We start from the raw sequence: 24,595 nt of genomic DNA on the forward strand, positions 1-24,595 counted from the left end.
GTCTCTGTCTTATTTTTAGTACTTGGAATTTTTTTTGCACAGCCATAACATGGTATTCCATTGAAAAAGCCCTTTACGTTTCAGAATCTGGCATGTGCTGATAATTCAAAATAACAGGTAGATGTTTTTTAAAGATGTAACACAGAATAGATGGTAAGAAGCTCTAAATAAACCGCACTGATTCCTCAAAGTGTAAGGCTGTCGTTATCATGAGGCAGAGTGCTCTATTTTAGATGGGTAAAAAAAAAAAAAGATAGGAAAAAAAAAAGGGGGGCAGAAAGCTACTCTGGCGTGCACGTATGTATGGTTTTACAGCGTATGCTAATGGCACCAGACCACATTAAACAGGAGGATATTCGGATATTTTGCGTGCCTCTCCTGATGGGTTTCGCATTTCTGGAAGGCGTGACAGGGTCACAGATGCAACAAAACCATCACGGCCCTGCCATCATTTTTTGGATATTTTTGTTATAATCAGCGCTGTTCTTACATAAGCAGCGGGAGCGCAGGCTGCGCCCCTGCGAAAGGTGATGCTGAAGTCATTGGGACGAGACGCGGTCGCTGCCGCCGTCTTTCGTTACCGAAGCCGGGCGGCGGGGGGGGTCCGCTGCTGCCTTCGCCCCCTCCGCGCCCCGCTCCCCCCGCCCCGCCGCGCCGCGCCGGCAGCGCCCGGCAGCCCCGTCCTTGGCCGCTCCTCCCGTTCCCCAGTAAGTGGCATCTTCCTGGTGGTTTGCCATCTTCCGCTGCTGTCGCCATCCCGAGGGAAGCATTAAAAATCCCAAACAACAAACACGGTGGTTGAGCCCGTTCCTCCCTCCCGAGGCGGATTCCGTGTGCCCGCGGCGGGGCCGGGCCGGGCCGGGCGCCGCGCTGCCCCCCCCCCGCCCCGCTCCCGTCCCCCCCCCCCGCCCGTGTCGGTGGTACAGTCTGCAGAGGGACCGCGCCGCCGGCCCCGCAGCTGCCACAGCGCCAGCGCTCCGCCGCCACCGGCAGCCTTCGGGGGATTCGCCGGGATGTCTTAGCCAAGTAAGTAGCGACATCCACAGCATGACAATAATAATAATAATAATAATAATAAAAATAAAAAAACACTTAAATCTTTCTCCTGTCCGTTCTGAGCTTGTTTATTTGGCGATTTTGCTCCTCGCGAAGGCGATGAGAAAATGGTGCGGAGCCTGGGTCGGAGGGATGCGTTAGGTTTTTGGTTCCTGCCCTGTGCATCTCTGGAAAGGTAATGCTGCCGCTTGTGTGGATTGTTCTGTAAGGTCAAACAGAAACTGCATAGCTCAAAGGCAGCCTTGCGTCAGAAATCGTTCGCTGAGATTTTGCAGGTTGAAAATTCAGTGTGATCTTGTTGGGGTTTTTTTTAAACATATGGGCTTGATTGTGATTAAATCTGTTATTCAGTGATGAGGAAAACACGTGGATGGGATTTTGCTTTTATCATTGCTGGTAAGAATCGGATGTGCCTTTTTTCTTTCAGAAGTGAAGTGCAGAAAAGACACTAAAATGTCAGCAGTACATTTTGACTTTTTTTTTTCTTTTTTCCTAACTGGAACTAATGTTATCTTATGATAGGCAAAGACATTTCTTGTTAGGAAAATAAGTAATCCTCAACTGGGTTTATTTATAGAGGTGCTTATAGTTTTTCGATGCGTGTGTTTGAAAGTAAAGGACACACAGATGAAAAGAAAACATTTCTATTGAAATGGATTAGAAAATACTGCTAAAGAAACAGGGAATTTTATGTAATTTCTTTTAAGCATGCACGATGTTTCCTATGGTGAGGTGGGGAAGGGCTTTCTGTGGTGTATGGTACAATAGCTAAACATTCTGACAGATAGATTTATTTATTGTTTTTGTAAAAAAGAAGAACCAGCCCCAAATCCCTGAATGCTGCATGGCAAGGCTTTTGGCTGCTCACGACGCATACAAGGCTTTAAGAGAAACCATAAGATTACGGGAGTCATTTCCTATTATGTAAAGGGAGATTCTGTGCGTTTGATCCCAGCCTGCGGCGCTGGCAGCATCATCTGCCCAGTGGTGCCGGGCAGCAGCCGGCTCTGCCCCAGCCTCTCCTCTCCTGCCTGTGAGTTGTCCTACGTGAGCTGGGGCGGCTGCTCGGGCACAGCAGCTGCTGGGGGACGTGGGAGAGGACGGCCGTAGGCAGCCCTGGGGCAGCCGGGGGCAGATACTTACCCCGCTGCTTCCCATCCCTTCTGCAAGGTAAGTGTTGAAGTTGCTAAAAGGGAATGCGTGTTCTTTCCTGGTCAAACTGTTCCTTTTGGCGTTGGCGTGCATCTGAAGAGCTGCATGCTTATTAGGACTTCTGGTCATTTGACCTCCTGATTGCGTTCTGGTAGGGACTCTGTGAAAGGATTGCAGAGATATTACACAAGTTAGGATGTTTGAAAGATAGCTGGCACGCTTCATATGGAAAAAAATGGGCTTTCATTGCTGGGATTTGTGGTTAATACTGGATATATGCGGTATGAAATTGATAATGAGGGCTTTTTGTTAGACTTTGCTTAGTTAAAAGGAGATTATAGATCTACTTCATAGCCCACATGTGTTTTTTTTTTCCAATGTTGAGATGCATTCCTGATCAGCATTTAATTTGAGAGAGGTCATCCATATGCATGACTAGCTCTTGTACCTTGCTCTGAAATAACTGTTTGACTAAGGTATCCAGCAGGTCTTTGATCACATACGGCTTTTACTTTGTTCATGTTCCTCTCGTTTTAGTCGAAATTGCTACCTGTGAAGAGGTGTTTCGTATTTTCCCTGTAGTGCTGGTAAAATGACTAAGTTTGTGAATAAGGCAGTAAAGTAAGGCTTGTCGATAAGTTGTGTATAGTAATGCAGCATGAATTTTTTTTTTTTGGTGTGTGCCCCCTTTTCGTATATCTTCATTTCTCTGGACAATTGATTTTGGCCCAGCACATCAATGGTAAATACACTTGCATTTTCACAGAAAAGGTAATTTATTTCTTTTTCCTGTTGCAAATCAAAAGTGAATGATATTTCTCATGCTTTCTGCATATATAAAAAGCTTTCATGCATGTATACTGACACAGCTTGGAAGAGTGTCATGCTTCTCAGGAGGATTACAGGTCACAGAAGACATGGTAATGATGACCTGGGTATCACACTGTTCTTTTAAGAGCTTCCATGAAGTGACTCTTCTGAGTGCTTTTTTCTTTTAAATTTAATATCATGTATCTAGGAAACAGTTTTAAAGGGTTACTTATTCCCCTTTCGTCTTCCCACAGCATTTAGAAATACAGCTTATCTTTTCCAGTGCTGTTGAATTTGGGATGCAAACATTTTTTGAATCATACTAAAAATACATATTCCTGTCTGCGTCCTGACAACGCGAGCATACACTCTGCTAATACATAAGAATGTTTCAAGTGTTTTCACATTTTTATTTTCATCCTGCAGTTCATATTTTCAAATGTCGGTTGTGTATGTAGTAATTCCTTGTTACATTTTGAAATAAATATAGAAGTCGTGACCTTGTAAGTATCTCTCCCATTCACTGAAACCCCATTATACTGCAGCAGGACTCCAGCAGCTGGTAGTTCTGGAAATTGAACCCACCTCCTTTTGATAAATGTAAATACTTTCACAGGCCGCACATAAAATAATGTTCTGAAGGGAAGAAAGCAGTTTATTTGATTCACCCGACTGTGGAACCTTGTAGGGAATAAGCTTGCCTTTTGCCAGATTTTTCATTATGTTTTCAAGGAGAGACAAAGAAGGATATTACAGTTCACATGGAATTTAGCAAGTATTGCTATGCCTTTCTGGCTGATTGTTGAAAGTGAACAAAAATTAATTACATTTATATTATACATTATCTGATCAAATATAAAAAAAACCCCTATGATTAAAATCGCACATTTCTGAATAATTTTAACGTCAATTGAAAAAGGGGTTTAAAAAAAGAAGCTAAGGATGATTACGGTTAAATCATCTAGAGAGGTGGGTTTTGTTTAATTCATGTATTAAAATGTGTTGCTAAAGCTGAAGACGGTCTCTCTCATGCTGTCATTAAGATTCTTCTCTCGTTGAGCCGAGAAGGTGGGAACGAATCCCCTCTGAATGGGGGCTCCCTGGCAGCGTGGCTCAGCTGCAAACCGAGCCACAGCGATCTGTGTGACCGGGATAGTTCTGCTGCCTCTGCAGCACCTGCAGTCCGGGCGCTCCGCTCGCCGAAGGGAAACCTCAGCTTGGACTCCACTTGCCAGGGCTTTATTCCGCACAGCAGGGATGCTCAGCGCTGTAAGGCTCTACGGGATTTATCCTTGTATATCACCTATATATACAGTGTGTTCAAAGGTAATATATCCTTAGTGGAACGGTTGCATAATAGAGCAGTATTTCTTCCTAGACAGGTTATGTTTTGTATGCCTGATTTTTTTATGTGCAAGTATTTATAAGTGAAGGATATGTAGGCTTATATAGGTTATATAAACACACAGGCTTCAATTTCATACATAAAGCAATTAAGATGATCAGTAGCATTTTATTTTAATTTTTATTTTGAAGTTTGGTGCCCTTTTGTACAAAGTATAAACGTGTGGTACAATTTTAAGAGCTGTGGGGTTTTTTGTTTGAAGTTTTACAGGTTTTATTCATGTCTAGGGGAAAAGGCATGCTTTTTACGTTATTTTTCTTAATGTACCATCTTGTTTGGTCTATGAAAACTGGAGATTTGCGGTTGAGGAAAAAGAATCCATTTATAATAAAAGGCTTGGAAATGCAACATTTTAAAATAGCCCAATAATAGGAAAATAGTTCTAAGAGTCTGGCATCACTGTAAAATGCAGGACATGTTCCTTCATAACACTGCAGATCAGTGAAATATGAAGCCTCAGAAGTGATGTGGGATGCCTGCTGAAATATCAGGCTTTGCAGAGTTGAGAAATGGTAACCAAGATACAAAATACTTTGCTTCTACCTCATCCTATATGAAGAAGTTCATCCTGTTGGGAATATGTTTTTCCTTGTTTTTAAAGTAACCGTTGCACCGTTAAAGCATATAAGGATTGTGCACCAGGCTATCAGAGAAATCCTAGAAGCAGTTCACGTGAGAACCTAGAAGAGGACCAACAGTAATAACTGTGATTTATTTGAAAGAGTTTGTGCATTTTTACCTACTGTCTCCTTTCTGCACAAGTTGAAGGTGAAATGGGTGGAGAAGCTAGCTGATTTCAGGGTCACAGAATCACAGAGTAGTTGAGGTTGGGAGGCACCTCTGGAGATCGTCCAGTCCAACCCGCCCTGCGCAGAGTGGAGTCACCTACAGCAGGTTGCTCAAGGCTGTGTCCCATCAGGTTTTGATCATCTCCAAGGATGGAGCCTCCACAACCTCTCTGGGCAACCTGTGCCAGCGTTTGACCACCCTCACAGTTTTCTCATCTTTAAATGGAATTTTCTGTTTGTTTGCTCTCATTGCCTTTTCGCCTTTCACTGGGCACCACTGAGAAGAGTCTGGCTCCTTCTTCTCTGCTCCCTCCCATCAGGTATTTATACAAATTGATAAGGTCCCCCTGAGCCTTCTCTTCTCCGGGCTGAACAGTCCCTGTTTTCTCAGTCTCTACCTTGCTTGTCGGGTGCTCCAGTCCTTTTATCATCTTTGTGTTCCTTCATTGGACTCGCACCAGGAGGTCCATGTCTCTCTTGTACTGGGAGCCCAGCACCGGTCACGGCACTCCAGATGTCTCAGCGGTGCTGAGTGGAGGGGCAGGCTCACCTCCCTTGGCATGCTGGCAGTGCTCTGGCTAATGCAGCCCAGGAGGCTCTTCGCTGTGAGGACACGTTGCTGGCTCACAGTCAACTTTGAGTCCACCAGGAACCCCAGGGCCTTTTCTGCAGAGCTGCTTTCCAGCCAGTTGCCCCTCAGCCTGTCCTGCCTGGGGTTATTCCTCCCCAGGGGCAGAAGTTTGCAATTCCCTTTGTCGGACATCCCGAGGTTCCTGTCAGTCCATTGCTCCAGTCCATAAAGGTCCCTCTGAATGGCAGCTCAACCACCTGCTGTTACCAGCCACACCTCCCCATTTTGTATCATCTGCAAACTTGCAGAGGGTGCGCTCAGTTTTGTCGGGCAGGTCATTCAGGAAGACAGTTGGCTATTGCCTTGCAAGGAGTCACTTGGAAGGAGAGGATTAGACCTGGAACTGTGGTTTCAAGATTTTCTACCCAGCACTGAAGCGCTGTGTACTAAAATATGGTCAATATCCTGGATATGTTTACAACCAAGAGCTTGGAAGTTGCAATATTGAAGTCCAATACATTGCATCAGCATCCTGAATGCACTGCAGTATGTATATAAAATTTTGAGGATAAAAAAGGAAACCCCATGATTTAAGTTTACTAAAAGCTTATTTTAGATATTAAAGAATGAAGACTCACAGCTGATGAAGTAATTTCAATTGATAATTTCATTCATTGCATTTCAATTAAACTGAGTTAAAACCATATGAAATGAATTAAAAATAAAATGAGTTTTAGTCCAATATGATTTAAATCTTGCTGAAAAAATCTATCACACAAAATGAGGAAATAGGATAGGGAAGATGCTTATCTGTTAGATGTTGGGCAAAGAGATGTTTCGGTAGAGTCATCTCCTGCCTGGCCTTCCTAGCTCCTGACCTCTGGAAATTAGTTAAGCGTTTGAAGTAAATGACACTCCTCATATATACACTTCATTTAAGAAGATTTTTACTTAGACAAGAGCTGTCTTCAGTATGATAAGTTATCTTCCATGCTCGTATTTGAATTGTGCTCCACAGCCCAATTCAGTGCAAACTTTGTACCTCAGTTTAGGATGAGATACGACATTTTAAATGCCTGCAAGGATTCCCCCCTCCATATACCCCAGCCAGAGTCTGATAAGACAATTCCCACCTTGCTAGGGACAACAGTCAGCTTACCACAATTTTGAAATAGTGGTTAAGCTGCCCACTGGGTTGGTGTAACAATTATTTTAGGTGAAAGCCAAGTCCCTCTGCATACTGCCATAGCGCTGCCAATTTATGGTAGAATGGGAATTTTATACTTACTTTAAACATAAGATCAGATAGAGTCAGTCTTAAGCGTTCTGGGAAAAGCGTAAGTAGAAATGCCTTACACTTTTTCCATTAGGCTACAGGCTCATTGATGCTGATCCAGCGTATGAAGAACCCCAAGTGTAGGCTGACGCTGAGCAGGAGTTGGAGCGTGCTGTCAGGGCGAACGTCCTCTGCCCAGGAGAGCTGAGTCAGCTGTCACAGGTGAGGCAGGAGATGACAACCCAGACTGGATTTGGATTTCAAGATCCAGCAAGGTTGGAGCTTTTACCCTACTTATAGCCTACAGGCTGTCCTAGGCATCCCTGGCGTTGGTCTCCATGCATCTCTCACAACTCCAGGATCTTCCCTTACTTCCAGGGTCTTTTGTCCAGTCTTCACTTTTTTATCCTTTTCTCTGAGACCACTTCTTCGGGGAGTGCTTTTGTTCAGCCTCCTCTTCCTTCTGGAACCTGGGGACCTCAGTTCTCTGAATCTCAGTGGTCTCTGAGCAGAAGCACGTGATGGCCCTCTCCGGTGGTGCTGTCCCACATCTCTTCGTTGATTGGATGTCCCACTGTTATTTAGTCCAGGTAATAGCAAAACCAGCCCATTCAGGTTGCAGCCAGCAAAGAAGCAGGCTTATGTGTGAGTGTCAAACAGCTTTGGACATATTTGTACCCTCCCACACATCCAATGATCTGCTGCATTCTGCTTCTAAGCCATTTTTCACCTACAGCTGTAGCACGCTTCTCCGCAAATGGGACTGGTGAGGACCTCCGTTCCTGTTGCCTTTATTGCCTCAGGCTGTTGCTTTTCGAAAGCAGGCATTGCCACCCCCAGCCTTTGTTGCAGTAGGTTTCTGTGTGTTAGTGGGCCTTGAGAAAAGAGTTACGCTTTACAGAAGTATGGTGACTGTTTATTTTGGCATGTGCAATATATAACTTTTGTCTTACAGGAGGGGTGAATATATTGTAATGGTCATGCTCAGCATCTAACTAACCTTGACACAAACACCGATGCTGATGAAGCACAATAAAAATACGCTGCTGCCATTTCGACTTGTCTTTCAGAATGGTTCGCTTTGTGTCACACAGGTAATTAGAAGAGAACAGCGTTCCCAATAAACTGTTCCAGCCTCCTTGGGAAATATGTGATCCCAAATGTCAGGAGGCGGCATTGATTGGTGTCCTTTGTAAGTCAGTTTAGGAAGAAACTGTTGTCCTGACCGAGGACAGCTATTTAATTTGACACTGTATGCTTACTACATTCCTTTCCTCTGCTTGAATTATAATGAAAATTTTGCACGTTGTTCTAAAAATATATCAAATGGTGTTTGATATTAAGGGACCAGTGAAATGCAATTGCAATGAAATAATGATTTCGTGTTGCTTTTCACAATGAAATGAGGTTGTCATCCTCCCTGCCCCCAGAACTTAAAGGAATATCTATTTATGAATAGTTTAGCTAACCCGGGCAATTCGAAGAACTGTGCGTGGTTTCTTTTATGCAGTGCACGTTGTTGCGCTACCCAAGGAGGGCATTTGCATTATGGTAGGACTGGTTGCCTCTGTAATGCTGTAGTGGAAAATTGTTATGCAGAGAACTGCAGGATAAAATGGTAGTGCTAAATCAGCATTACTGAATAAGATGGCTGAAAATGCCATGAAAACAAACCATTGGAGCAGGAGGATTACAGAAGTAATGATATGCCTGATTTCCATGCAGTATACCTCCCAGCTTTCCATACAGGCTTGGGGGCAGACTCTTAGTTTTGCAGGTTATTTGCTTTGGTTCATACTGAGTGTTTGGTGTCCCCCTCGTCCCCACGCCGCGTTACTCTGCATTGGGCAGGCCAGAGCTCCTTGCCCCCGAGGGGCACGGCAGAGGGGGCTGCCTTGTGTGTCTTGGACTGACCTGAAAGAAGATGAAAGGACTGCCCTAATACTTCTGTTGCGGCAGCAAGAATCCCCCTTCAGGGCATCAGGGTTTTGAGCGGATGTTTTATTACTAAGCATATGTGGGGAGCTGTTAGTCCTCAGGGCACTCACTTTACGTCTACACACCACTATTTGTGGAATCTTTTGTTTGTTTGATTTTACATCTTGTTTTGGTTCATCCCAAATAGTACTGGGTATTTCTATCCGTTCTGCGTAGTGTTTAAATATTAGAGACAGGTATAGAATGTGGAGGGTGGGATTTATTTACATGTTTGGGCTGAAGACAGAAGAGAGGAGTGTATCTTTTCCAGGAGTATGCGACATAGCCATGGGTGACGTGCAGATAGAGACCACTGAGCCTGTCCCAAAGGAAGCTGGTTCAGCGTGCAGGTGGGCCCTGGCCGGTACCCGTGGTGCCCTGGCTGGGGGGAGCCTGGGTGCCCCACTGCTGCCGGGGGCTGGGAACAGGCTTGACCTTGGGGAAGTGACAGCGTGGTGATGGAGACAAATGGTGCTCAGGCTGTGAAAAAAGGTACTCTCGGCTGCAACGGTTGAGTTGCTGCCTGTTCCTTTCGTTATCTTCTTATGGATCTTAATATAACTCTTTGTTTTAAGAAACCATAGTTACTATGTCATTCCCTACCTTGTTAGGGATCCTCCCCCCCTGCACCTCCCCTCCAAAACGGTGTTTACAAAATAATAAAAAAGAAGCAATAACCTGAGGAAGGGACATATAAAATCTGCAATGCAGAAACAGGATTATATATTTATCTGACTTCTCATGTAGACAGATGATTAATATAGTACCAACTACAGGGTTTATAGCTTGGTATATCATTAAGGTTCCCTGTAACTCTAATGTGAAAAGATAATAAATTAAGTGTCCTCTTCCCTGCCCTTGTCCTCCTTTTTCTAGTTTAGAAATGCACTTAGAAGTTTTAATCTGAAAACATGATTCTGATACCAGAACTGAGGATGGAAAGAAATGAAAGAGAAAATGGAAGACATCTGAAGTGTTTTTTCTTGAACCTTTTGAAGCATTAAAATTGAGTGCATGAGGTCTTAACATACAAGCCTCATTTACATATCTCCTTTTGGACTAAGAGGGTATCTTTAAAAATATTGCTAGGAAAGTATTTTTGGGGATGGGTTTTTTTTTTCACTTGTTAGAGAAAACTAGAATATAATTTCTTAATTGGGTCCAATTTCTTTCTAAGGAAATCTTCTTCCCCTCCTTTATCTTATCTGGAGCAGGTTGCCCAGAGAGGTGGTGGGAGCCCCATCCCTGGAGGTGTTCAAGGCCGGGCTGGATGGGGCTCTGAGCAACCTGGTCTAGTGGGAGGTGTCCCTGCCCAGGGCGGGGGGCTTGGAACTAGATGGTCTTTAAGGTCCCTTCCAACCCAAACCATTCCATGCTTCTATGATTCTATGGAGCAGATGAAAGCTGCAGATACAGGACATGTTATTTTTCAAGTTTTTGTTATCAATAAGGTAAGTAGCAGTACTTTTGGAGCTTTAATTGCCAAACCCTGAGAGAAGGAAAATTGTAATATTTAAAATAAAACTGAATGAGAATGCTAGGGAAGAACAAATGATAAAGTAACTAGAAATACACATACATGTTATTCCTTTAAAACCAGGCACTTCATACTGGGAGACAGCACCACTGATCTCGCTCTTGAGAGCCTCTTGTGATCAGTGGGAATGAAAGAAGATTAGGGTCTATGATTCTGCATAAAGCCTCTGTGCTGGATGTATTACATTAAGCGAAATATAATGCCTAACCCTGCTCTTCTTACGCAGAGGCATGACCCAGGGGTTGCAACCCTGGTGTAAAAATGGAGGTGGTATGCTCAGTGTGAAACTGGTAACACAGAAACTGGAAAAGATTTTCTGCTAATTAGGACAGTTTTCATTTTGAAGCTTGTTTGGGAAGAGTTCTGACCATTGCTGGATTAGGAACAGGATAAGTCATTCAACATAGAAAAGAAAATACACATGTGTGTGTTTATATATATGTGTGTGTGTGTACATTTATATACACATATATGAAAGCACCCCAAATAAAGAGCAGTTGCTATAAAATCCTTTTTGTTGTTTAGTTTACTGTGTAGTTTAATTCCATTCAAAGTTATTCTTTCAGTGGTTCCCTTGAAAACAATAACAATTCTGTACTCCTCCCACACATGAGATCCACTCCCTTCCTCAGTAATTCTTGTTTGACCTTACAACGAGTTCTCTAGAAACTTTCCTACCAGCTGCCACCCTCAGGAGTGCCACCAGCACACTGCCCTGCTGGGCTGCTTTTTGCATTTGTTCTGTACTGACCACAGAGCCCCAAAGCTCGAGCTCTTAGTTAATTCAAAATTTTATATGGATTTGAAGTTCTCTCCCATGGCTCTGCCTTTTTATAGCAACCGAGGCCTGCTACAGTAATAAAAAGACGAATATGGGAACACTTGCGATTGCTTGAGATAAAAATTTCTCGAGAGCTATGGAATTCATTCCTGCAACAGGCCACGGAAGGAACCTCTTACTCCATTAAGTCACAAAACATCTATGGTGATGCCCGTAAGGGCTTGATGAAACTGTTTGTAATTCAGTTTAGGAAGGAAGAGGGAGCGTATCCTACTCTTCTAAAAAATGTGTGAGGTGAACAAACCCATTAGAAGTCTAGAAATAGGGACTCTCCCCCAAACCTATTATATGATTTAAAGATTGTTCAGCTTCCGTGGGAAAGGCAGAAGGTGTGATATTCTGTGCTTGCCCATGACAAACAGTCTCGTAAGGAAAAAAATATGTAGACCAGGGACAGTGGTTTGGACGGCTTTTGAGCCACTTACAGGATGGAAAAACTTCTGATGTAATTAAGGTATTTCTGAGGGTCTCTGGTATTGGTGGCGAATTCTTCTGTCTTGCTGCAAACTAAAGGCTTGACCCTCGACAGCCCCACAGCTGTTTACGCCAACAGCTCTATGGCTCGGTGATGCGGGCGTTGGAAGGAGACTTTTATGGCACAGCAATGTGGTCCAAGCGACCAGGCATGGCAGCGGCTGTGAGGATCTTACCCAAGGAGTACAGTAAATACCTAAACAACTAGTGGCAGAGAAATAAACCGACTAATAAGCCAGTATGTCTGATTTTAAATTCTCTTACATGCATTCTCATGGCGTGTACGGAGCAGTACAGCTGCTATCAATCTGTCCTTCGTATATCCATACAATCGGCACGTCCCAGAAGACTTCAGCAGAGACTGGCCTCCCTTGAGCCCCATCATCAAAGCCCAGCAAGGTTGATTTTAGCTCTTCATCTCTCTTAAACATATACCCATAGGAGAAATGTAATTTGCTGTGTGTCTTTGTGAGACTTTTTGAGATGAGTTATTGAGAATTGAGGTCATGCTGGTTCAGCCTGGCAGCTGAGGCCCGGGCTTGGTTTTCTCCACAAGCAATGTCTCCCTAGAAATTGGTGACTCAGATTTCTTGCTCGACTGTGTCGCGCGCTCTTTCCCCTTTTTTTCAGACCGACGGTTGTATTGGTTGTTGTTGCTTGTTGATCTTCTTCGGCATCATCTGCTTTCATTAGCGTTTTCGAACAAAAGAATGAATCAGAATAAATCACAACTAATAGGAATATAGGAACAGATTATCATTTTGCAAAGCTGAACTCTCTCAGAGGAGATTACATATTTAAATTGAACAAATACAACTTCATAAATAAACTAAATGAAACATCATCTAATTTTACTTTTGAAGCCAAGTCATTTTAATCCATACTCAGCTTCTCATATAAATATTTCCCAACTCAGTTTTATTCTTTGAAGCATTCTTATTCATATTTAAAAACCAGAAATGTGCCAAATTGAACCACAGTTGTGTGTGCTGAATAAATGTAAAAGCTTGGGTATATCACATAATAATGTGAGAGTTGGCAAGAGGAAGCAATTGCTTTTGTGGATGTCCAAGTATTCGTGTAAAAAAATGTGTTTGAGAACCTAATATTTCTCTCTAAAGCTATCTGACTGATGGCATGTCTGAAAAATCCTTTTCATAAATCCCTTATGTATAGTTCAAAAGGAAGCAATAGATGATCAGAAATCTATATATTTCCCCAGGGAAAATTCATGCAGAAACTCTGGTGGTACAAGTGTTCCACAGATGGTCTGCATTTTGAACAAATCCTTCTTCCTAGGTGGAAGAGATGCTTCTACGGCATAACCAGTTCTTAGAGCTGGGAGCATTTAAACACCCCAAATATGTTACTTCGTGATTGCAAATGCACTTTAACAATCATCTTACTGGACAAAGAAGAAGCTTTTTTTAAAAATATGCTGTAATAAGGTTCAAGAATTCTTGTTAAATATTTCAAATAGCGTTCATGAAGCTGAAATACCATTTTAGTCCACCCCATGTTCAGTCTAAAAACCATGGTCAAAAGCCATTTTCCAGAAATAGCCTTAAATGCAGTTCTTTCTTCCATGTTCATGAAATCGTTATGTACAGGTTGCAGAACTGACTTGTCCGATGGCTTCAGTGGCTGAAAGTAGTTGACAGTGGTTTTCAAAAATAGTTAATTTCCAAATAAATCAGATTTAAGATCACCAAGAACTTTTTTGGTCTAGTGTCTTGAAGATAAACAAAACAAGAGCGGTGAAACAAATTTCTGCATTTTTTTTCCCTGGTGTTAGTTAATATTAACCCGGGTATTCATGTTGTAACAGAGCAATTCGTCTCAGTGGGTAAAATCTTATATGTAAAATCTTTTTTTGTATTAAAATCACCAATATTGATAGTTTTAGTATAGTTATAATTTTATTACCACACTTAGTTTTTTATGGTAATAGCTGATTATAACTTTTCCCAATATTTGAGTATTTGCCGGGTGTAGTAACAATAGAGCAGAGCTTGCTACTTCTCTTTAGTGATTGGGAAGCATTGTACGTTAATGAGTATTGTGGGGAAAAGGCACAGTTAAGAAATCCATGCTGCCCGGGGAAGTTTTTGGGTTGGCTGATGAAGATGGCTCTGTCCTGAGTGTTTGGGACTAAGCCGTGCACCAGCCCCGGCGGCAGAGGTCCCCTGTTAGAAACGCGGACGTCGGAGCCCGCTGACTTTTTAGCTGTGCATTTGCCGTGCTGTTGCCAAAGGATGGGAGCAAGAGCAGCACAAGGACGCTGTGACTCCTGCAAGCTGTGGCTCCAGTGAAGGTGCTGCTGGTGGTGGAGCTGTTGGCAGCCTGTCCGCGCGAGCGCCGCTGAAGGGAGGTGCGGGCGCAGGAGGAGCAGGGGCGCCGTGGGCAGGGCAGTGCTAGCGGGCGTCCCGGAAGGCCGGCAGTACGGAATGTGGGCGCTTGAGTTGCTGAATGTCTTCTTCAACCGACACGCAAAGCGGCCGTCAAGAGCGAGAGGAAACGAAAGCCGGTTTTCTTTGCTCAGTCTTCTTCACAAATGGGGGCTCTGGACGGGTCTCCTAGCTAGGAATGTTAGCTAATGCAACGCCCAAAATATGCTCCTGTCGGTTTCTAAATGCATACGGTTTCATCTGAAATCAATGAAAATTGCTAATTTTCAAATGAAATGTGTAGCCAGTGTGTTGGTGTGTTTGGTGTAGGGGAAGACTGGTGCTGGTGGTGTGAAGGTTGCTGCATTAGTGCTGCTCTACGTTTTCTGCGTGCCCTTGGGTACGTTTGCAGTGACGATGGGATAATAGGAGGGATTATTTCATTAGTAGGATGCAGCAAGAGAGTGGTTCAAGAGCTCGATGAAGACATTTTGTGAGTGAAATATTTCCAGAGTCCTGCATTTTAGAAATATCAATAAGGCACAAGTATGTGTCCCTAAATGGGCCATTGTTGACAGGCATGTGCTCTTTAGGGGGGACGATGGGAGAGGTCAGGTACAATTGCATATATTTAAAAAACATGAAATGAAAACCAAGTATTTTCTGAAATAGCACTTACTAGATTTTGACAACTCATGCAAAGCCTGATGTAAAATTTGGCATAATACCTTGTGTTGGTTTTTGGTAGTATATCCACCTTCAGAGAAAGAAACATAAACCCGTAATTCAGTGCATTTTTTCAAAACACTATTTTGACTCTTTTCCTGTGGATTATAATAATTCTCTCGCCACTGAACTCCTGGATGCATTCCAGTCTTTATGAATATGCCTACTGCTTTGGACGTGATTAGATTCTGTCCTTGATCTCTGCTATCTTTTAATTGCAACAATTGATTTTTTACATATTCAGATCTTATAAACATATTGCTTACAGTTAAAAAAGACTGATAGAAAATCCCCTATTTTTAATAGATAAAATACAATCTGATCTTTAGAGGTTTAGCCACGATTACACATAACCAATATATTAATCCTTTAAAAACTGACACTGCTCAAATAGCATTTTTTTTTGATAGCTTGATAAGGATTTGATATTTGAATAATGAAGGCATGGAAAGCGTGGTACTGCCTGGCATTCAGACTAAAATCTTATTTGGTCTAAAATGTTAAATATTTTCCTATATAGAAGATATTAAATTTTTTATTAAAATCTGCGCGGATGAATCATTCACAGTAACACAAGGTAATGTACTTGGTTGTAACTCAACCAAAATAACCTCATTCCAGCAAATGTTTCTAATCCAGGGCAAGTATTCTGGTATGATGCTGCAGAGCTGTTTGCTGGTGTGGTGCAAAGAATATTTTTAACTGTGTGTTGTCGGGAGTTTGGGGGGTTACTGTAGTAAATCTAACAAAACAGAGCTTGACAGAATTCACGCGCGGATTCATTCTCTGCAGAGGAACCGGCAAGCCTGGTGTCGGGTGAAGGTTGCCCAGTGCCCTTTGCTGGGATGCACGAACGAAAACCCCGGCAGAGCTGAATTCTAGAATTAATGTCAGATATGGTTGTGTTCGTGGAAATGTCTGCGACTGAATGCCTGTAACTTCTGATGTTATGACTGAGAATTGTCATCAGTAGATTTCTCTAGAGAGAAATATTTAATAGCAGTCCTCAAGAGGCTCTGTAATTTCCCCTGCTTGTTGCCTAGAGAAAAAGTTTCCAGAGCCGTGTAGAAGTGGAAGTCCTAAATAGAAGCTGAGTCAGGATCTTTTTCTTAAAAGATCCCATTAACCCCGTGGCCTCCCCAAAACATCCTCTGGTTCTGAGACACATTATCTTAGATTTTGAAAAGTAATATATGGTCCATACGGATAGATACCATCGACATCAGTTGGCAGTGTCCTACATCATAATTAGGGTCATGACCAGTAAAATATTCAGAGGTTAAAGAAAAAAAAGGTACTGAATTAATTAGAATTGCTTATTTTTATATGAATTTTTGGATTAGGTCTATTTAAAGCATTTCAGCCTTTATTTTCATCTGTATACAACTCTGTTATTTACTAACCACTTGTTAGGGCATGTTTTTTCAATCACGTCTGTTTCACAGAATTCTAACCGACGTTATTTCTTTCTAGTGGAGCTACGCTAGGTGAGGCAGCCCACACACCTGCACCCGGTGCATCATGGCGAAACCAGCCAAAATAATGCAGAGTGAAAAATCTGCAGGTTATCCATCAAAAATCTGTATTAAGGAAACTGGCTGAAGAGAGAGGGAAATATCTCGGTCTGTATTTTAGGCATATCTCTAGACTGAAGAGGAATAACTTTTTTTAGTTGACACAGCTGGATTTCATTTCCGGTGCTTTCTAGAAAAATCTGTTGTAACGTCTTTCTCAGTTAATAGATGCAATAGCCTTTCATCGCAGAGTCCTCATAATAATTATTTTACTAAAGTGTGCAAAGTGACTGGTTTTTGAAAGGATGGTGCTTGCATATTTTAATATTGTTACAAACACCACTGTGCTGTTTTTGAGAAGTGTAATTTGAATGTGTGATACTTGCAATCTACGTATTAAATAAATGTTGCACGTAAATACATATCAAGAAATAGGAAGGGGCAGGCTGATGTGTGGCCGAGAGCACAGGGAGGACCCTGGTGATGCAGGTTGTGGGGACAGGAGAAAACACAGAACCACCAGGCTGCGGAGGAGCCGGAGAGAGACTGGCAGGTGAAGGGCTGGCTACCTGTTGAAATAAATAGAGCCTACGCCTTCAGATGCATTCGGAATTCGTAGAAGTCGCTGGTTTATTGTGTGCTCTGTTTCAGGTACTGAAGGACTCCTCGGTCTCCCTTCTCCTTTTTAAAGCAGTTGATTGAAACAGAACGGTGATAAATAATTTAGACCTGTGCTTATAGGTATTACTTTTTTGCATCTGAAGATACTCCAAAGCTCTACAAACCATTTGAAATCAATCTTAAGCCTTTTCAGGTATCTGCTCTAGGCTTTTTGCTTTTTCTGACTATTTTGGGATATGTAGAGTTTTCCTAGGAAATAGAAAAATCTCAGATTATTTCTAAGATGTACATAAGTTGGCTATCAGGTATCTCTTTTACAGTTATTTCTTTTTAATGATATTTTCTGGAGAAAACAGTCTAACTACAACATGCATATCTGCAATGGAAAAAAAACGGTGGAAAGCAAACCAAGCAAATTGTAGCGGACTATTAGTCGGATCATTCGCCAGATGAGACATTTAATTTCATGCAAATTTAGGACTGTAGTCTATATAAAGTACATGGTCATAATACGTCTATTCTGCTGTTCATTTTTTAAATGTGAAAACAACATTAATATAATCTAAAAGCTTTATGTGGTTTTTTTAATACTTCGAAATGGCGTTACATTTCTTTTTTCTTTTCATTTAAACGTTCGGCAGCGATGCCTGTCTGGGCAGGTGTATGCTTTCAGAAGACCATTCTCATTTGTCTTTATCACTCGGTCCCTGAGACATAGAAGCTATTTGCAATTTATGATTATCTCTTTTGGTCCCTCTTGGTTTCATGCTAAGAATATAGTCTATTCCAGGGGTAGCAGATGAGTCTTTTTTCTTTTCTTTGAACTTAATTTTATTTAGGTTCTATGGAAAAACCCTGGGCTGCTTCAGCTACATCAGACAATTCTTATCATGAGTTCATGCAATGCAGGAATATATGTTCTGCCAATTTTGCATTGCATCTCATGTTTTGTTTTTCTTTCTATTTTCCTTTTGTTTTAAAAAAAATAATCTCTCTCCTTCTCATGTTTCTGAAGATTTACCTAGAAATTTAATTTTAAAATATGGAATAATTGTCAGAATCAAAGTTAAACGTACTTGGTTTTTATGGCTGGTAGATGGCAGAGAAAAGGGAAAACGCAGAGTATGTGTTGGAGACAAAACTGGTTATTTTATAAAGGTAATTTTAAATATTTTTTTTTTTAAAACGTATTTAAGTAAGTAGGCTACTTTTGAAAATGGTCTGAAGAACACGTGTACAAATACAGGCAATAGCTGGTGGTGGTGTGAGCACAAGGCGTCAGATCGTTTATCAGGCACCATCGAATCCCTGTGCGTTGGTGACACCTTGTATATCCGTGTGTGTGGCCGTAGCCATACTGCTTCCTTTTTGGAAGGTCACAGAATCATGGGTCCTCTTTGACTTTAGTCATTCCAGTATAATAGGTTTTGACTCCGCTGTCGGACATGATGAGGATTAAAGTTCAGTATTTGAAAATAAACATCTTGGGCCAGCTGTCCTTGGAATTGGTGAGCTTTCCGTTGGCCGGGAGCTGTGTGTTCTGTGTGTTCTGCACCCGCGAGCCCCGGGGCGGGCGCCTGGGGTTAGGCCCTGCCAGGGACCTGCTGCATTTCCATGTCCACTCTACTGGCGTTTTTTTCTCGCTTGAGCACTCAGTTTTGCACTCTTAACATTCCCAGAACATTTTCTGTCTGCGTGTCTGTATATACTGTGTGTATATACACTTATATGTTTGTATAAAAGATTTTTTTTTTTTTTAAAGGAACGCCCACTGAATTACCTGACCAGGTTTGAATTGTGAATGGTTTAGTGGAGGTTAATTTAAACACTAATTAGATAAAACATAATGAATTACTAAGTAAAAACTTTGTTAGCAACAATGGCAAAGTGGCGTAAGTCTCTCCAGTACCGTTGTGATGTTTTTTTGAGAGAAAGGAATGAGGTTATAAACAGAAGTATTTCTTCCGTAGTGATTCAGTGCTGCCATCTGACCAGATTTTAAGGAGTATGAAGGAGCACTTCGGGCACGTGTAGCGTTTTCTAGATCTGCCGTTGGGTTTGTATGCAAGTCCGTATTTGTGCAGGAGTGGTTCTCGAGGCAGCTGTGGGACCACTCTCTCTACAAAGCTCGAGATTTTTTTTATGCAAACCTTTTGACAGGTTTTCTAGGGAAGAACATACACACGAAAATACAATAATAAATAGTCGTGCAGTTATTTTTAGCAGTTTAAAAGACTGAAAAAAATGGCTTTGAGAGAAGAGATTAATTTTCTTCAAGACGGATACTTTAAAAGGTATTTGCAGTTTCTTCTCTCATTTCAGTCTTTGTCGTCCCACCCTGTGGCAGCTGCTGCTCAGCATTTTTCTTCCTGGGCTTGGTCTTGATGAGCAGAGATGGGGTTTTGGGGCTTTTGTTTGTTTGTTTGTTTGTTTCCTGTTGGGCTTGAGCAGAAAACTGTTGGTACTTCTGAATATCGTTACAGCTGCTGGGGGAAGCGGCAGGTAATGCAGCCTGTTTTGTTGGAGCTCTGCCCTTGGGGTAGATTTTTCACAAAGACCTGTGTCAATTATATCAGTGCAGGGGTAAAAGGCTAATTAGGCAAATATATCTTTCATTAGGGATGGGTAAACCAGTCTGGAAAATTTAAATGAGATAACAGCGAGCTCTCCAAACTGAAGCTAAGCAGAAGTCTTCTAAATTGAAAGCAAATGTAAAGGAGCAGTTCTGCTTAAATTAACTTTGTGAAGCTCCGTCCAGTTTTTACCTATTGACAGTCATATTGTCATCTTTCAACTCACGAAAGAACCACTGAGAACGTTTTATTAGTAGTTCTACTTCTTTGGTATCTTTTATCTGCGGTTTATTCCCAGTGTGTTAGATTGTAGCTGACATGACAGAGCTGTTATTTTATATAAACACGTGGCTAAAAAAGTCGTCTTACGAGCCAAGCGATTTCTGAAATCAGGCTACCTACAAATCTCGCGCTGTGCCCCGCAGTTCCTGTGCCACAAGGTCCCCGTTCTGTTGCAGATGGTGTTGTGTGCTTCCCCCGTACTCTTTGGCGTTTGATCTCTGTCTCCATCCCTAAGCCACCCTCGTGATATCCCTACGGTATGTGCACGGCTCCCTTTCCCTTCTCCTTTCCCTGGGCACCACCAACCCCATCCCCGCTCGCCTCCCTTGGCCGCTGCTGGCACCAAGGGTGCTCTGCCGTCACAGGCGAGCAAGGACTGACCACGTGGTAAGATAAGAACCACTAAGTCACAACTTTTCCATCGGTATCTGTGCTAATGAGGTTTCTTCCTTCCAATCAGACCCAGAAAGATATTTGGATGTTCAAGAAAGGCCTTGGGAGTTCTCTCTCCTCCCCCAAATCGGCTGTAGCTGGGAACTGAATTCAAAATTTGTCAGGGGAGATAGGGATGGGCAGCGTTACAAAAGCCTCATTTCCTGGGAAGAGCATGCTAAACTGCAAGGAAAAGTGTTTTGATAAAATGATGGAGGGGAAATTTGCTTTCTGAGCATAACCTCTAATTTTGCCAGTGTATTAATAATAAAACCTGCACGAAAACCAAGCATCTTCTACAATAAAATGTCAGGACTGTATTTCAGAAGATCTACTTGTATTAGTACAACCATTCTGTACTTTATTGTGGTGTGTTAACTGCAGAAATGTATAATGCTTTCAGATACATATTCATACCATGTATGTTATAATTCAGCTGTTAAAAATCGGAATTTTGGTGGTTATACTAGGCCAAAAATAATTTAACTGCACAATTACTTCTGTTGTTACAGTATCAGTGATTAAAATAATTATTTATGAAACATTTTTGCAGCAGATGACCAAAATGTTTTATTGCTCAATACCAATCATTGGATTAGGAAAATGGATTACAACTGTGAGTAATGAGTTCTTAAAGCCCCTGCATGATACAATGTCTGTAAATGTCTGCTTGATGGCATTAACCTCAAGCATTCTGAGAAATAACTGACTCCGTAAGATTTGCCTTTACCTAATATTTTGTACTGAATTTACTCTGTGTATTTATTAATATACATGTAAGATCTAACTGGAACTCACTTAAATGAATGTGCCTGGTTTCACAAAAGACGGAGGAACTAAAGAATCGCTATACTTGAGCAGATTGCAAATCTGCTTAGAACTGTGTTTACATGGTCCTATTCATCAAGTGAGAAGTGACCTTGTAAAATAATAGGATGAAAAATGAAAAGATTCTATGTTTAAATGAGAGCATTACTTAATATTTAATAAAGTCCTTGTATTATGTTTGCTTGCCAACAATGCCACTTTTTAAGGTTTTGTCTGTAGTGATCTCTCGCTCGGTGGAAGTTTAGCTCTGAAATGGGGGGGCAGCTGCCATGATGAAGCCTTTGGATTAAATCTCAGTGCCAGTCACTGGAGACCCGGATTCTTTTCCAATGAACCTGCAGAGAGTTCACTGCAGAACTAGTACAGGAAAATTTACTATTTCTCCCCACCCCACCGTAAAAGGTTGGAATTTTTTTTCTCAGCTCTGAAATGATAAATTATAACTTCAGTATTGGTCCACCTGAAAGACCGGTCGTGTAGGCATAAATTCTCTGGCTGGGTGTCTTTTTTAAGGCGCGTGGTGAAAAATACGCCATCTGGCAATGGGAAAGAAAAGCCTTAAGAATGGGGTTGGTGATGAAGTCTGTTAACAGTGACAGTTTTGGGAGAATTGTTTTAAGGGGTAAATGATCATCAGTACCATCAAGCACGGTATATAATTATAATTCTCTTTACACATTTTTCTAGTTTGATGTATTTTCCTTTCAAAATACTTTCACTGAATAGATGAACAATATAGCACTGAAAAATAAGCCTTTAGGGCCAGGCTTGTAGCTGCTGACTCCCGGAGCTGGTGATGGGAAAGCTTGCCACGTGTGTCCCGCTTCCCCTGCGGCCTGGCGCTGCTGTGCTGACGTGTGGGCGTTTGGGTTCCAGGCTCTCGCAGAGCGAGGTCAGACATGGGCAGCTTGGCTTGGAATGAAGATGCTTATTTTCTGTGTGCTTAACGTCTCCCTCGACTCTGTAAATGGAAGGCTGCAACTTCGTTGAGCTGCCAGGTAGCAGCAAAAGGAAATGTCCGTGTGCTAACATCTTCCTCCTCTCTGAAACCCCCTGTCTGTATCAACGACATTGCACCCGCAGGTACAACAATTACGTAGAGAAAATAAATGTTACGAGTGACACTGAGGAAGACAAAACCCCGTGTCATCTAGACTACTGCGGCCTTTTCAGAAAATTTATTCTGGACTTCCATAAAGTGGGCCATCAGGTGATTCAAAGCAAAAATGGGCTTTTGACAGCAAGATAAGAAGTGCAGCGGATGGATGGGCTTGAAGGACCTCAAGGTTTTTTTTCCAGACAAGTGGAGGAAAGGGGTTCCTGTTGAGATTGGTGCTGCAGAGGCAGGTGCCTCCTGCCTGCCTTCTTGGCTCATCCCTTGGTTCCTGACACTTACTGCAGCTGTGGGGCAGACATCAACATTATCATGCTTTTGTGTCGGGGTTTCCCAAACATTGCCCACGAGAGACCTTGTCCTAAGGTAGGAAACCCCATCCATCCCCATTTGCAGACGTCTGACTCCTGAAGTTTGCTTTTGGCCTGAATTCATTTCTAGTCTTTGTTGTCTTACGAGTCAGATACTCTTCTTTGTGCAGCCAAGTGGGAAAAAATGGGGAAGAGTCTTTGTATAACTTCCCAGATTAGTGTGAGAAACCTAAATGAAGAGAAATATGCTCTTTCAGATGTTTTGTTTTGTGCAACAGCTGTGCTAAAATCAGCATAGGGTGAGAAATGGATGTCCTACTTCTGGTTATTGATTTCCTCAGTAATGTTGTTCTGTTTGTGCCCTTTTTTCCTCGTTCGGTTTTGCGGTGTGTGTTTGAAAGGTTTCAACTCCTGACAAGCCGATGGGTTATTTTTCTGGCTAGCGGGCTAGCTTCCCTTCCCAACTTCTCTGCTGGCTTTTACCCTTGAGGCAGATATTGCTGCTGACAAAGTTGTGCCTAGATTACCTGCTGGTAATGGAATTAATAGTAACAGAATTTTCAAATTTTTTAGGATCCTTTGTGTGATGATTTATTAAAGACACTATAAATACATGGTGAACTCCGTGCAGATTTTATGTAAAGAAAGGGACTGAACTGAACAGATAAGATTTTACTGGGGTGCCATTAGACTGGGTTAAATTCTGCACTTTTCTGATTGACAAGCAGAAGCCAACATGGCAGCAAGAAAGATAGTGAAAAGAAGTAAAATGGTCACCTGGCTCCTCATTAAAAGCTATTGAATTTCTGTGGTTAGTGGTAAGGTATTTTTAAAGTATTCAGGAATAGAACGATTTGCCAGATCAGTGTGATTAGATTTGGAATTACTGGCCTTTCCCTAATACAGACTATTTGTTGTCTCTGCAGGCTTATTGGTGGAATATTTTTGCAAAGACTGGCATCATTTATGAGGGTTTATAGAGGTTTAGGCCTTTAGAACTGTTTCCTCCTGAGTGATTTCTGTTCTTTTCTTAAATGATTTCTAAAGATTCCTCAAGTGAAGGGTTCCTGACAGAGGAGGAGCAGCTCCTTTTTTAGCTACTTTTTCCCATAGTTACTTTTCTATGTAGTATACTATGGATGTATAATGACACATTTAAGTAGGTGGTTTAACATTTGTATTTTGTTTCTTTTGGGTTCTAAATGGAATACTCTTGATTTAGCCCTGACTTCACACTTTGATTTTTACAAAATTTATTTATAGTTTTGTTTGTTTGTTTTGGCTTTTTTGTTTGTTTTCTGAGCAGTATGAAAATCTAAACACAAACTTCATGCAGGAGATAGAATCCTAGAATGATCTGGGGTGGAAGGGACCTTAAAGCCCATCCAGTGCCACCCCCTGCCCTGGGCAGGGACACCTCCCACCAGCCCAGGTCACTCCAAGCCCCGTCCAACCTGGTCTTCAGCGCCTCCAGGGATGGGGCAGCCACAGCTTCTCTGGGCAGCCTGGGCCAGGGGCTCACCACCCTCACAGCAAAGAATTTCTTCCTTATGTCCAGTCAGAGCTCCCCTCTTTCAGTTTAAAAAGGCTGCCCCTTGTCCTGTCACTACAGGCCTTGGTAAGAAATCTCTCGCCGTCTTTCTTATAAGCCCCCGTTTAAATAGTGAAAGGCCACAATAAGGTCTTCCTGAAGCCAGAGTATGCTGCTTATTTGAAGTGGAGAAGCATCATTCACAGGAAAACACCGCCACTTTTAATTTAAAAGGTACAGCCATCATGATGGTTTTTCATACTGAACCATCAGTATGCCCCATGTGGACATTGTAAATCACCAAAATACTTCGTGAAAGAGAAGTGTATTAAATCTATTTGCTTATTCTTTCAGTAAATCTACCTCTTTGAGTACTGGCAACAATTCCT

At 42.1% G+C, this 24,595-nt stretch overlaps 1 protein-coding gene across 10 annotated transcripts in view; it reads left to right on the top strand.

Annotated features, from left to right (window-relative positions):
- ATP2B2 (ATPase plasma membrane Ca2+ transporting 2) overlaps positions 1-24,595 on the top strand; it is a 429,010-nt gene that overhangs the window by 182,571 nt on the left and 221,844 nt on the right. Inside the window, exon 1 of one of the 10 annotated variants that reach the window (XM_054216332.1) lies at positions 952-1,026. The exons of the other annotated variants lie outside the window; for them this stretch is intronic. The gene's annotated coding sequence lies outside the window, so the exon portion shown is untranslated. Of the gene's footprint in view, positions 1-951; positions 1,027-24,595 lie in introns of those variants that run through there. 10 annotated transcript variants of the gene reach the window in all.

This window comes from Rissa tridactyla, chromosome 10 (genome assembly GCF_028500815.1).
Source record: "Rissa tridactyla isolate bRisTri1 chromosome 10, bRisTri1.patW.cur.20221130, whole genome shotgun sequence".
Taxonomy (NCBI): Eukaryota; Metazoa; Chordata; class Aves; order Charadriiformes; family Laridae; genus Rissa; species Rissa tridactyla.